The following is a 16,147-nucleotide window of genomic DNA, read 5'->3' on the forward strand; positions in this document are numbered from 1 at the left end:
TCATCCATTGACCTATTTGCTTGGATCTTGTGTTTTATGAAGTCCTCACTTGAGAGGCAAGCTAGTGGTAGCTTCAATTTCGTTTTTCTTTGATCTGCATTTTTCATACCAGAATCTTCCACCTCAGATTTCTCAACCTATAGGAATCTTGAGTGTGATTCAAGGTTACAGGGGTGATGTACATCACCCCAGCTTTAATTTGATGTATAGATCGTGCATTTCCATTAAGGTTTGGATCTCTGCAATTTTGGTCGGAAAATCCAAGCTCACCGGAGAAGACGGTGGCTCCGGTGGCTGTCCTATTGCCAGATGCATTGTGGACCCTTGGATTCATTTTCCAGATTTGATCTTGGCCTTTGATTGTTATGACTTTTATTTAATCTGTGTGTGGTTGCATTGACCAGGGTCTACCATGCGCGCGCGTCTCCCAGTCTTGTGATCAGCCACGTCAATTAATGAAGTGGGATCCAAGCGCTGTGGATTTTTCTTATTTTTAATTTCTGATTTAATTTTCTTTTATTTCCATTATTTTCAAAAATTCATATCTCTCTCATTTTTTATCCAAAAATTATGGGACCAATTGCATTAGTCTCCAAATAAATTCTAGTTTCTATTTCTACTTTTTAATATTTTTTATTTTATCATTTGATATTTTTTTTGAATTTTCTCTTTTCTGGTTATTTTTAATTCATTTTAAATAGTTTTTGATATTCAAAAAATACAAAAATATTTTCCTAACCTATTTGAATGATGTTGGATCTATGAAAAATATTCTCATCAATTTATTAATTGATTTGAGATTTATTTGAGATTTTAGTTCAATTAGGTTATTTTTATTCATTTTTTATTGATTAAAAATAGTTTCTGACTTTTAAAAATGCTGAATTTTTTTGTCAAACTTAGTTTGACCATGTTGAACTTGGGATAAATTACTTGGACCTTTCAAGGTTGATTTGAAGTGATTTTGAAGTTTGACCTTTCTTTTATTTTTAATTCAACTTTAATTTTAAATATTAAAAATGCCAAAAATATTTTGTTCATTTCTTGACTTCCAATCTTCATCTCACTTCTGTTTTTGATTGTTTGACTTTGACTTTCAATGCCATTGGTCAACATATGTGGATTGGTACATGTTATTTCATTTAATGCACTTTAATTTTGCCATTTCCATTTCTCTTATTCATCTCCTTCTTCTTCTTCTTTTTTCTTTTTGATCAATGAGTTGAAAGTTGATAAGTTAGCATTGATTAGGGAGATTTAATCTTCCTTGATCCAAATCTAATTCATCTTGATCAATTGATCAAGTGAATGGCTTTGCATTAAGGATAGGTTGTTTTCTAAATCATGCAAAAGGCTTAAACCAATACAAGATCAATTCTCATTTTCTTTTTGGCATGGCAAGTTGTTGGAACTTGATTCACTAATCAAGACTTCTAACTTGTGTTGTTGCCTACATTATTATTGACCGGCCTCAGATAGTTGTGACTTCTACATAAGTCCAATTACGATTGCTTAACATAGCGCTAAATTTGCCTTATGGCACACTAACCACTAACACTAACTATTGACAATTAACATATAGTTTTTGCTCTTTACTTTTATGCAATTTACTATTCTTGCACATATTATCCATTTGATTTTCTCTTTGCTCACTTGAGCACATGTTTATGTTAATGCCATTTGCCTTTTGCTCACTTGAGCCTATAATTGTGTATATATGATTGTGCTTGTTGTTTTTGTTTTGATTGTTGTGGACCAAATGCAAAGAAATGGACTTAGATTCTAGGACTTTCCATATGCAAAGAATGGAGAATTGGACTTAGATTCTAGGACTTTCCTTATGCAAAATTGGAGTAAATGGACCTTAATGATGAAGATGGATTAGAAGGACCAAATCTCTAAACTCACTCTTGTCCATTCTTGTTTTACTTCATGGAACTTTTGATGTGTGTGCTTTTGTGCTAGGGATTCTATGAGCTCAATTGAAGGACCATTGCCATGTTCATCCAAAGTGAAAGACACAAGATACATTGAGGATCTCTTAATAGATTTGTTTGATTGCTTTGTGTGATTGCTTTTTCCAAAGGATGAGAGCTACTTGGGTCATCAATATGATCTCAAGAGAGGAACTCCATTGTGGTTTTGTTTCTTCATCCCTTCTCCTTTTGTTTTACTTAGGACTTCGCCATTCTTCCTCTTCTCTCCACTCTAACCCAAGCCAAAACCTTTTGTGCAAACATTTAACCTTTGTTTTCAACATTAGAAACCTAAGCCTTATGCTTTTGATTTTCAAACCTTCTTTTCATAACATTTATTTTGAATTGAATCCTTAAGTCAACTTTGACCATTTTTTGCATATACTTCTAATTGGTAAATATAACCCATTCAAATTTCTTTTTGTGGTTCCAGTGGCCACTTTCTTAATCAAATCTTTCACAACCTTTAGCTATTAGGTTTGAGTTATCTTGGTGGTAGATGTAATACTCACCTATATCCTTAGTGATGGACAATGAGTCTTCCATGCTTATTATAGGGTTAACCCCTCACTAGCATGTTGAAGCTATCCTCACATGGTGGATTTGTGGTTTGGTTGAGTTTTCTCCCTTTGATAACAAAAGACCTTAAGGCTTTTGGACCAATCAATTCACCAACTCATTTTGAGATTTTTACCCCGAACTACGAGGTTTTGATCCTAATCTTTTTTAAGATGGTACGTAGGCAATTGGTTTATCCATCCAAACACAAAATGTAAATAAACTTGTATATTCTTTCCTCATCTCTTCAATCATGTTTGCACAAATAAATTTTCACAAAATAACAACCTTTACAACAAGTGTGAAAAGGGCTCCCTAGGAGTACCTAGGATGTTTTGGGTGCCTAACACCTTCCCATTACATAACCAACCCCCTTACCCAGATCTCTGTTTCTTTTACTAGTTTTTGTTAAAACTATTAGGGTTTTATTCGCTTTCTAACCATTCCTTTGGATAAATAGAAGTGCGGTAGCGACTCGACTTGTATGGTTTACCTTGGATTTAGTCAATATCTATAATGGTAACGAATACCCCGCTACAATAAGAAGCATGTCGATGATGCCAATGAAACTGCTTGTCTCATGCTAGCTACCATGAACTCAGAATTGCAAAAGCAACATGAGAACATGGCAGCGTTCAATATGATCGAACACCTGAAGATGCTCTATCAAGAGCAAGCAAGGCATGAAAGGTTTGAAGTTTCAAAAGCCCTTTTTCAAGGCAAGTTAGGCGAGGGAGCCCCTGTAGGTTCCCATGTGCTCAAGATGATTGGGTATGTGGAAAACCTTGAGAGGTTGGGGTTTCCCCTCGGAAAGGAACTTGCGACTGATTTGATCTTGCAATCGTTGCCAGATAGATTCAGTCAATTTGTCCTAAATTTCAATATGAATGATATGGACAAATCTCTTCTTGAACTGTTAGCCATGTTAAGAACTGCTGAGCAGAATCTGAAGTCAAAAGGGAAGTCCATTCTGATGATCGGAAATGGAAAGAGACAAAACAAAAGGCCCACCAAGCAGGGTGATAAAGGGAAAGGCAAGGAAGTTGGCAAACCCAAACCCATTGTTGCTGCTTTGAAGCCTAGTGGAGGCATAGCAAAAGAAGGCACCTGCTTCCATTGCGGTAAGACCGGACACTGGAAGAGAAACTGCACAAAGTACCTGGAAGATAAGAAGAATGGAGTAGAGACTTCAACTTCAGGTATTTTTATTATTGAAATTAATTTATCTACTTTTGCATCATGGGTATTAGATACTGGATGCGGTTCTCACATTTATACAAATGTGCAGGGACTAAAAAGGAGTAGAGATTTGGCAAAAGGTGAAGTCGACCTACGAGTTGGCAATGGAGCAAAGGTTGCTACTTTAGCCGTAGGAACTTATGTATTGACTTTACCTAGTGGTTTAATAATTCAGTTAGAGAACTGTTATTATGTACCTGCAATTAGCAGGAATATTATTTCCGTTTCTTGTTTGGACAAGTTTGGTTTTTCATTTATAATAAAGAACAATTGCTGCTCAATTTATTTGAATGATATATTCTATGCTACTGCACAAATGAACAATGGACTATATGTCCTTGATCTTGAAATGCCTATTTATAACATTAATACTAAAAGGATGAAACCTAATGAGTTAAATCCAACTTACCTTTGGCATTGTCGATTAGGCCACATAAATGAGAAACGCATTTCCAAACTCCATAAAGATGGACTGTTGGACTCTTTTGATTATGAATCATATGAGACATGCAGATCTTGTTTAATTGGAAAGATGACAAAGTTTCCATTCACAGGAAAAGGTGAAAGAGCTAATGATCTTTTGGCCCTCATACATACTGATGTATGTGGACCACTGAACATACCAGTCAGAGGAGGTTTTCAGTACTTCATCATATTTACTGATGATTTCAGTAGATATGGTTATGTGTATTTAATGAAACACAAATCAGAGTCCTTTGAAAAGTTCAAGGAATTCAAGAATGAAGTACAAAACCAACTAGGTAAGAATATTAAAACTCTTCGATCAGATCGAGGTGGTGAGTATTTAAGCCTAGAGTTTGATGACCATCTGAAAGAGTGTGGGATCCTATCCCAACTTACTTCTCCTGGAACACCCCAATGGAATGGTGTATCTAAGAGAAGAAATTGAACCCTGTTAGATATGGTCCGATCCATGATGAGTCACGCCGATCTTCCAAACTCCTTTTGGGGACATGCACTATTGACAACAGCTTACACACTTAACCGTGTTCCATCCAAAAAGGTTGAGAAGACACCATATGAGATATGAAGTGGTAAGAAACCACATATATCTTACATGAAGATTTGGGGTTGCGAAGTTTATGTGAAACGACAAATTTCAACTAAGCTTGAGCCCAAATCTGACAAATGCTTATTTGTGGGGTATCCTAAAGAAACAAGAGGGTATTACTTCTACAATCCTTCTGAGGGCAAAGTGTTTGTCGCTCGAACTGGAGTTTTCCTAGAAAAGGATTTTATTTCCAAAGGAATCAGTGGGAGGAAAGTAGAGTTTGAAGAAATTCAAGAATCACAAAGCATCGATACACCTATGGAGGAATTAGAGCAGGAAACACAAGTAGTTGTGGAAGAGCAACCTGCTCAAGTAGAACAAGACCAGCGTAGGTCAAGCAGGATACAACACCAACCTGAGAGATATGGATATCTCATAAATGATCAAGGTGATGTATTACTCATGGATCAAGTTGAGCCTGTGACCTACCAAGAGGCCATAACTGGTCCCGAGTCTGAGAAGTGGCTAGAAGCCATGAAATCTGAAATGGATTCCATGTACACAAACCAAGTTTGGACCTTGGTAGAGCCTCCTGTAGGAGTTAACCCTATAGGATGCAAGTGGGTCTTCAAAAAGAAGACTGGCATGGATGGTAAGGTACATACCTATAAGGCAAGACTGGTTGCAAAAGGATATAAACAAATTCATGGGGTTGACTATGATGAAACCTTTTCACCAGTTGCAATGCTTAAATATGTTCGGATTTTACTTGATATCGCTGCATATCATGATTATGAAATATGGCAGATGGATATCAAAACTTCTTTCCTTAATGGGAATCTTCTTGAGGATGTATACATGACACAGCCTGAAGGATTTGACATACCAGAAGAAGCCCAAAAGATATGTAAGTTACAAAGATCAATCTATGGAATGAAGCAAGCTTCCAGAAGCTGGAATCTTCATTTTGATGAAACGGTAAAACAATATGGATTCATCAAGAACGAAGATGAGCCTTGTGTCTACAAGAAGGTTAGTGGGAGCATGATCGTTTTCCTGGTATTATATGTAGATGACATATTACTCATTGGAAACGATGTCCCTACCCTGCAACAAGTAAAGTCTTAGTTGGGGAAATGCTTTTCTATGAAGGACCTAGGTGAAGCAGCTTATATATTAGGAATCAGAATCTATAGAGATAGATCACAAAAAATGCTCGGCCTAACTCAGAGTACGTACATAGACAAAGTGCTGAGACGCTTTAATATGCATGATTCCAAGAAAGGATTCATACCTATGCAACATGGCCTATGTCTATCAAAAACACAATCCCCTTCAACTAAGGAAGAAAGGGATCGCATGAATAAGATTCCATATGCATCTTTAATAGGATCTATCATGTATGCCATGTTATGTACTCGACCAGATGTCTCGTATGCTTTAAGTGCAACGAGTAGGTACCAATCTGATCCTGGTGATGCTCATTGGGTAGCTGTCAAGAATATCCTTAAGTATATGAGAAGGACTAAGGACTCATTCTTGATATATGGAGGTCAGGAAGAGTTGGCTGTAATTGGATACACCGATGCTAGCTTCCTGACAGATAAGGATGACTTTAGATCGCAATCTGGTTATGTGTTTTGCTTAAACGGTGGCGTTGTGAGCTGGAAAAGTTCAAAGAAAGATACAGTTGCTGATTCTACAACTGGGGCCGAGTATATTGCTGACTCAAGTGCAACAAAGGAAGCTGTTTGGATCAAAAAGTTCATTAGTGAACTTGGCATAGTTCCTAGCATTGTGGATCCCATTGGTCTCTATTGTGATAACAATGGTGCTATCGCACAAGCTAAGGAGCCTAGATCTCACCAACGATCCAAACACATACTTAGGCGTTATCACCTCATTCGAGAGATAATAGATAGAGGAGATGTGAAAATATGCAGAGTACCTACACTTGACAATATTGCTGACCCACTGACAAAGCATCTTGCACAGCAGAAGCATGATGGCCATATTAGATCTATGGGCATTAGGGGTATGCCTGATTGGCTCTAGTGCTAGTGGGAGATTGTTGGTGTAAGCCCTAAAGGCCAATACTTTTGGTACTTGTATCGAATTATTTATTAATAATAAAAGGCTTTTTCTTTATTATGTTTGTTTAATAAAGTCCCTAGAATAGATAGTCCATTTAATGTATCAAGTGTGACTTAATCATGAGATCACATTAAACATAAGGACACTATTCTTAAAGTATCTGTAGTCGAGCTTTATTATGAAATGGGATAACATTAAAGCATTAAGATTATTATGTATATAGACTGATGATCACATCTCATGGATCATGGATAAGGAGTTATCAAGTCTTAAACATAGGTATGAATATTAAGAGTAATATTTATACTGGATTGACCCGCTATGAGAATACTATATAGAATGTTATGCAAAGTGTCATAAGTTATTCTCATGGTGATAATGGTGTATACCACCCTTCAACCTGAAACCACTATGGACCCTAGATGTAGAGTCGAGTGGCTTATTGCTGATCAAACGTTGTCCGTAATTGGATGACCATAAAGACAATTGATGGGTACTCCACGAAGCATGCTAAGGGACATGAGTGACCTAGATGGAATTTTCCCATCCTACGTAACAAGATAAATGTCTATGGGCCCAATATTGAATTGGACAAGGATGACACGGTCTATGCCTTGTGTTCAATATAGACATAAGGGCAAAAGGGTAATTGTGCACATTAGAATTATCACAGAAGGATTTGTCAGATCACATGACATTTTCGTGTCTTGGGTAGCAGTGATGTATTGCTAAATACCGCTCACTGTTTATTATGTTAAATACGTGATTTAATATAATTGGCAATGCCGCAAAAACCTACAGAGTCACACACAAAGAACAGATTGATGAGAGATAGAGTAACTAAGGAACACCGTAAGGAACGGTGCACTTAAGTGAATTGTAGAACATCGTAAGGTACGGTGTACTTAAGTAGAATATGAAATATGGTAAGGTACCACACGCTTAAGTGAATTTAGCATATTATAAGATATGGGCCACATACACTTAAGTGGGCTTTTTAGCTTGAAGCCCACACAAGTGGTTCTATAAATAGAACCCTTGTGTAGAAGCATTTAGCAGTTGCAATTTTGTTTCTCTCTCTCTCTCTCTCTCAAAGCCTTCATTCGTAGCAGCTAGCACTGAGATTGAAGGAATCCGTTCGTGTGGACTGAGTAGAGGCGTTGTTATCGTTCAACGTTCGTGATCGCTTCGTTGATTTGCATCAAAGGTTACAATCGTCACAAGAGGTAACGATTCTATCACTGATCATGCCCATTCGTAAGGATCATTAAAGGAGAAATTTTAAATTCCGTTGCGTTTTGGATCGCTATTCTCCTTCACGTATAACTTTGCACCACCTTTAGATCGCAGAGAAGTCTCAAATCTCCATTCATATTATTAGAGGCCCATGTATCAATAATCCACACTGCATCTTTACCTGTCATTCTTTTTGTGGTGCTCCTTTTATGACTGTTGAGAAAATCCACCAGAGTTTGCCATTGCTCACTACTAAAACCTATCAGTCAAGAATTGTTTTGGTGCGAAACATGAGGTACTAATTCTTGTACCTATGATTTATGCAGCATTGGCATGCACCATGCCTCCTTGTGCATAACCTGCACTATTTCCAGTTCGTCGTTGCCCTTTGCCTCGTCCGCTTGGCTTATTTTCACCCTGTGGTCGATCACGCCATTAGTCAGGATAACTAACTACCTGGAAGCAGCTTGTTTCATCATGCCCAACGCGGTTACAATGTGAGCATATCATTTCTTTGCCACGTTCCTCCATCCTCACCTATTTGGACAACCAACCCCATAATTCCCTTGATTCCTTTTTTAGAATGAATTACAATTTTCATTCATTCTTCATGAACCAATATGGAATATATCTTCTTATTCACTGATGACAAAGGATCTTGTAAGACCCCAATTTTGACCCTAAGATCCCTCATGGCATCATAACATTGCATTTGCATTTCCCTCAAGGATCATAGCATCTTGGCTCCTAACCTTTGGGTGGGAACACTTGTGAGTTAGTTTGAGATCATCAAGCATGCTTGAATTGTATATTATTGCTTTCCTTACTTTAATTACTAACCAAAAGCACACAAATATGTCACTGACATCTTTTGTTTTGTAGCTTGAGCAATCATAAGATCTAAGGCTCCTAGGGGACCCTATACTCAATGATGTGGCCAGGTGAAGTGGAAAGCAAGCATGAAAATGGTTCAAAAAGCTCTAATTCATCATATATGCCACCCAAGTATCTCAATGTGTCATTTTGATCAAAGCAAACCAAAGGGCTTGAGGCTTGTTTCCCAAGGAAACCCTCATTCATCTATGCATCAACTATGCCTTGCCCATAAAGCAACCTCAACCCATGATCAAATACAATTAAGGGAAGTTCTTTCATTCATAATTTCATGCATATTTGAGCTTATTTTAGTGTCCACAATCATCAATTCATCAATATTTGAGGTAAGGACTTGAGAAGTTGATCAGTCAATTCATCTGACTATTTTGAAATCCATTGAGACCTAACTTTTAATGTGTTTGTAAAATGGAGATGACCCAAAGAGAAACAATGTTCTTAAGAACCATATGAACAACTTTCATGTTCATCAAAAATTTATTTGAAGCTTGGAAGGTCATCATCCATTTCAAAATATTATAGGTCATTTTGACTGAAACCCAAATTTTGGGTCAACTTCCCAAGAACATAACTCATTCATTTTTCATGATTTTGAGGTGGGATAAAATGAATTGGAAAGTTTAAGATGTATATGTTGAGAAAATTTTCATAATCCAAAAAGAAATACATGTGATAATGCAAAACATTATAGGTCACTTTGGACCAAAGGCATTGAAATGTGAAAAAGTCTAACTTCAAGTGCCCATACCTTTCTCATCAAAAATCCAAATGATTCCAAATTTAAGTCCAAATTGATTTTCTTGAAAATATCTACAACTTTGATGTTGAAGGTTTTGTCATTTGGAGCTTGTATCAATGAAACAGAAGGGCTTGAAGTTTGGCCATTTTTGAAATTTTCACATACACATGTTTTGCACCTTGCACTTTATGATCAATTTTCATTAATTTCCCAATTCCAAATGAAGTTTTGTTCAACATAACAATTGATCCTCATGCCAAGAGCTTTCCAAACCATTACCCATAAGGCCATGTTCTATTTTTGGATGTGGCATTTTCGAAGAGGATAACATTTTAGTGCATTTTTGGAAACAAGTTGAAAACACATTGCACAAGCTCATGACATCATTTTTGCACGTCCACTCCTACTCAATGTGATACCAACATTCATTTCCAATGAGAATTGGGCCCTCCATGCGCCTGTACAGGCCCATGCATAGAGGCCATCTTCATTCATGCACACACTTTGTTCATGCATTGCAGCTTCCATTTGCTATAAATAAGAGTGCAAGGCTTCATAATTTGATAACCTGAAGGCGCATGTTATGCTGCAAAAATCCCTTCATAGCCTTACTTAAAGGAACTATCTCTTTCTTTTCAAATTTTCAGATATGAATTTCAACATCATTGGTTGATTTTCAGACTCATAGTTCTTTGACCTTGCTTCATATTCATCCTGAGATCATACTGCAAGCAATCTGATCTTCATCCTGAGATCATACTGCAAGCAATAGCTAAGAGAATTCGTGCCTTTCAGATCCACATTTCAGAGGTGGATGCTCAAACTTTTCCTCTTCGAAACTCCTTGATTATTGTTGTTTTCTTGCATTTATTGGGTTGGCTGAAGTCCTCTCATCAGAGGCAATTGATTTGTGTTTTGAATTTTGAAAAACCATTAAGTTTCAGTTGAACATCATAATTTTCAACCTCTGATTTCTATTACCATGGAAGTCTAGAGCGAAAATAGATGGCACATGGGTGATGTACATCACCCCAGCTTTCCATTGATGTGTAGATCGTGGCATTTGGTTGAGGTTGCCATGTCTACAACTATCACCGGAATAGGAGAACTCGCGGGAGAAGACGGTGGTGTACACCACCGTCCCAACTCCAGATCAAATCATGGTCGTGCGATCTCATTTCCAGATCTAATCTGGATCCTTCTTTTTTATGACCTTTTTAATGGCAGCGTGTTGCTCAGTTGATTAACGTGTTTGGTGGATGCGCGCTCATGGACCGTTTGATGCGTCGGCTCAACTAATGAGCTTATATCCAACGCCTCACATTTTTCCTTATTTTTTATTTCTGATTTTAATTTTCATTTTATTTCTTTTATTCCATTTCATTTCAAAAATCATATCTCACTCATTTTAATTCCAAAAAATGTGAGACCAATTGCATTATTTCTCTTTTAATTTCTAGTTTCTAAAAATGATTTTTAATATTTTTTATTTTATCATTTGATATTTTTTTATGAATTTTCTCTTTTCTGGTTATTTTTAATTCATTTTAAATAGTTTCTGATATTCAAAAAATACAAAAATATTTTCTTAACCTCTTTGAATGATGATTGATCTATGAAAAATATTCTCATCAATTTCTTAATTGATTTGAGATTTATTTGAGATTTTAATTCAATTAGATTATTTTTATACATTTTTAATTGATTAAAAATAGTTTCTGGTTCCTAAAAATGCTGAAATTTTTTGTCAAACTTTGTTTGACCTTGTTGAACTTAGGATGATCCATTTGGACTTTTCAAAGTTGATTTGAAATGGATTTGAAGTTTGACCTTTAATTGTTTATTTTAATTCAAGTATTATTTTAATTTTGAAAAATACCAAAAATATTTTATTTGTTTCTTGACTTCTAAACTTCATCTTGCTTCTGTTTACTAATGTTTGACATTGATTCCATCTACCTTTGGTCAATGTATGTTGGTTACTTCATTAGAATTTCCATTAATGTTCATTCTTATTCATCTCCTTCTTCTTCTTCTTTTTTTTTCTTTTTTTGATCAATGAGTTAAAGATTGGTGGATAGCCTTGATATGTGGGAGGTTTAACCTTCCTTGATTCAAATCTAATTCATCTTGATCATAGATCAAGTGAATGGCTTTGCATTAAGGATAGGTTGCTTCCTAATCAAGCAAAGAACCTAAATCAATACAAGATCATTTCTCATCTTCTTTTGGCATGGAAAGTTGTAGGAGCTTGATTCACTAATCAAGATCTCTAATTTGTGTTGTTGCCTACATTCTTATTGACCGGCCTCAGATAGGTGCGACTACTACATTAGTCTACTTACGATTGCTTAACATAGCGCTAAATTGCCTTATGGCACACTAACACTAACCATTAACCATTAACATTTAATTCTTGCACTTTACATTTATGCAATTTAACATTCTTGTACATATTATTCATTTGCTTTTGCCATTTTCTCATTTGAGCACATGTTTATGTTAATGCAATTTTCCTTTTGCTCACTTGAGCACATAATTATGTACATACTATTGTGCTTGTGTTTTATTTTGATTGTTGTGAACCAATTGAAAATGGACAAAAGGACTTAGACTTTAGGACATTCCCTATGCAAAAATGGAGTCAAAGAGCAACTAGGCCTCATGCCTTTAGAGTGCTATAAAAGTCAAAGAGCAACTAGGCCTCCTGCCTTTAGAATGCTTAATGTTGAAGAGGAATTGAAAGGACCTATTCTCTAAACTCCCTCTTGTCCATTATTTGTTTGCATTATAGAACTTTTTGATGTGTGTGTTCTTGTGCTAGGGATTCCAACTTGAGCATAAGTGAAGAACCACTGTCATGAGCTTCTAAAGTAAGAGATATAAGAGCCATTGGAGGATTCCTAAGAGCTTGCTTGATTGATTGATTGCTTGAGTATATACTTATATGCTTGCTTATTCCAAAGGATGGGAGCTACTTGGATCATCAATATGATCTCAAGAAGGGAACTCCATTTGTGGTCTTGTTTCTTCTCCTTCATCTCTTGTATGCTTAAGATTTAGCCATTCTTCTTCTTCCCTCCACTCTAACCCAAGCCAAAACTTTTGTGCAAACATTAACATTTGTTTTCAAACATTAGAAACCTAAGCATTATGCTTTTGATTTTCAAACTTTCTTTTCATAACACTTATTTTGAATTGAATCTTTAAGTCAACTTTAACCATATTTGGTAAATACTTTTCATTGGTAAATATAACTCATTCAAATGTTTTGTGGTTTCAATGGCCACTTTATTATCAAAATTTTCCATAACCATTAGCTATTAGGTTTGAGTTATCCTTGAGGTTGATATAATACTCACCTATATCCTTAGTGATGGACAATGAGTCTTCCATGCTTATTATAGGGTTAACCCCTCACTAGCATGTTGAAGCTATCCTCACATGGTGGATTTGTGGTTTTAGGTTGAGTTTTCTCCCTTGGATAACAAAAGACCTTAAGGCTTTTGGACCAATCAATTCACCAACTTATTTTGAGATTTTTACCCCGAACTACGAGGTTTTGATCCTAATCTTTTTTAAGATGGTACGTAGGCAGTGGGTTTATCCATTCAAACACAAAAATTGTAAATAATTTGTACATTCTTCTCTCATCTCCCCAATCATGTTTGCACAAATAATTTTCACAAATACCAACCTACCTTACAACAAATTGTGAAAAGGGCTCCTTAGGAGTACATAGGATGTTTTGGGTGCTTAAAACCTTCCCATTGCATAACCAACCCCCTTACCCAGATCTCTAAAAAATTTATTAGTTTTTGATTTGATAAAACTTCTCGGTTTTTGTTCGCTTTCTAACCTTTCCTTTGGATAAATAGAAGTGCGGTGGCGACTCGACTTGTATGATTTACTTTTGATTTAGTCAATAAATCTAAAGATAACGAATACCTCGCTACAGGTCTGTAGCAAGCAAACTGGAATGAATCATCCCATAAAGTGCGTCGTTCAACCCCATTAGGAATTGGTGAGCTTTCTCTTCCTCTCGTCTTTTTTCCAATTTTGCAATAATGCTACATTTGCAACCTTTGCAAGTGCAGGTCAGCGTCTGTTCATAGTTGGCCAACTCATCCCACAAAATCTCATCTTTCCTAGTAGGCTACCATAGTCATCCCCCTTTGCTTGCATTCTGCCAAATCGGATTATTGAACTTTAGGTCCATTCAAAACTAAGAATATGTCCTTGATGTCTTGCCACAAGTCCTCTGCAATTTCAAAATACGACATCGTCAAGCGTAAGTTGGACTCAACTGTATTCAGAATCTGTAACACAAACATGGATTGAACCATCCACCAATCTTCGATTTCAGGTGATCCATCCTCTGGTTGCATAATAGTTTCATCAATGAAACCCCATTTTCTTCTCTCCCTCAAGGATGTTGCTATAGCTCGCGACCATTCCTCATTGTTCTCACTTCGTAGTTGCACCAGTGTAATCGCACGTCCAAGATTGTCATTGGAGTGTAAATCATAAGGTGATTAGTTTCTATTATATTTTGGTTGATCTTTGTTATCCACATCAAATTTTGGTTGTTCTTCTTTTCCTGCCATAGCAGCCACCAGGTAAGTTTTTCCCTATATGGCTCTTATACCCTATGAAAATAGTGAGTCGATTTTTTTGTCCTTTATTCATAAATGACAGGTTAATATATACGCAAGCTCTTCCAATCACCTAGCTGAGATTTCTATTACAATTTCTTCTCATAAAAATATACATTTGACTCTTCTAAAATAAATGATTCTAGAATAACTATAGAATCAGAACTATTAAAAATAGAATCAATTAGGATTAGCATGCCAATTTCATAATATACTCTCAACATTCTGCATTACATACAAATCTATATGATACTAATACTTGAATTTACTCATCTAATTGATATTAAATTTAGATCAACTCACAGATTTTGACTCATAATTTTGTTCATTTAAATTCTCTAAAACACTCTAAAGTGTGTTGTCTTAGAGGTCCTCTCATCGTTTATTCACTTCATGTCCAAGCCTAAAAATGATTGTTTAGCCATTTCCTGTCCAAGTCTAAAACTGATTGTTTAGCCACTTTCTATCCAAGCCTAAACTGATTGTTTAGCCACTTCCCCAAGTTCCGTTTGGCCCCTATCTCGCGAAAGCCTAAACTGTTTGTTTAGCTACTACCTTTGAAGCCTAAATCATTGTTTAGTCGCACCCTTCAAGCCTAAACCATGTTGTTTAGCCCTTTATATCCCCACAGTAAGCCTACACCATCGTTTAGACATTCTCCCTAAGCCTGGACCTTGTTTTTTCAGCCTCTTAACTCTCTTTCAAAGCCCAAGTCCTATTTGGCCTCTACCATGTCAAAATATAAATTATTGTTTAGCTATGATATCCCATATTAATCCCAAGCTTTACGCTTCGCCATCTTCCCCAGCAGGCCTAAACCTCGTTGTTTAGCCCTCAGGTCCCCTGGAACGAATTTAAATTGTGCTTAACCCTTGTTAGGTTCCTCCGAGCCTAAACCTTGTCGTTTAACCCTGTAGCACCTCAAATTTGCACCTCCCATTGTGTATATACATTTCATTTTAGGTCATTGACATTGCATTGTCATTGCATAGTCCATCATGTCATCAAGCAAGACTGGTTAGGAGATTCAACTGTACAAGGCAGCAAGAGCATTCTCCATGAGATCAAAACCCTAGGGTGATTCCCATGAGTTCACATGATTCAAGTATCATTTTGAAGTGATTTGGCCTAGTGTTGAAGGCTCAGAATTCATCAGTCCATGTGCAAATCATCTGAGACCCACAAAAGTCAACAAAAGTCAACTGTCAATTCAACTATGGATTTGGAGGTGGGAAATGGTTAGAGATGCCTCATTCATGTGTAAACAAGTCTCATTTGACATTTCAAACATCAACATTGAAGGATTTGAAGTCAGATCAAGACTTTCCAAAAATAGCAAGTGACCTGTAATTTGAACTTTCCAAAAATGGAAATGTTTTAGACCAACTTCAACTCAAGATTACATCATCAAGAAAGCTTCAAATGAAATTTTTTCCAACATGAAAGTTGAAGATCTTTCTCTCCCATTTCCAAAAAGTCCAAGATCATGAATTTCTCATGTGTCGTTGAGGAGATATGGTCCAATCATGGCAAAGTGTGGTTTAAACTTCAAATGAGCATAACTTTCAAACCAAAAGGCCAATTTGAGTGGTTCTTTTTGCATATTGATCCTTATAACATGTATTTTCCAAGCATATCATCATTTGACATGAATTCTCATTTGCATGGCATTGGCTCATTCATGAAGATTTTGGGAAGAAATTGCATAACTTCATTTTGGTTGAACATATGCATACCAAATCAA

This window comes from Lathyrus oleraceus, chromosome 5, assembly GCF_024323335.1.
Source record: "Lathyrus oleraceus cultivar Zhongwan6 chromosome 5, CAAS_Psat_ZW6_1.0, whole genome shotgun sequence".
Classification (NCBI taxonomy): domain Eukaryota; kingdom Viridiplantae; phylum Streptophyta; class Magnoliopsida; order Fabales; family Fabaceae; genus Lathyrus; species Lathyrus oleraceus.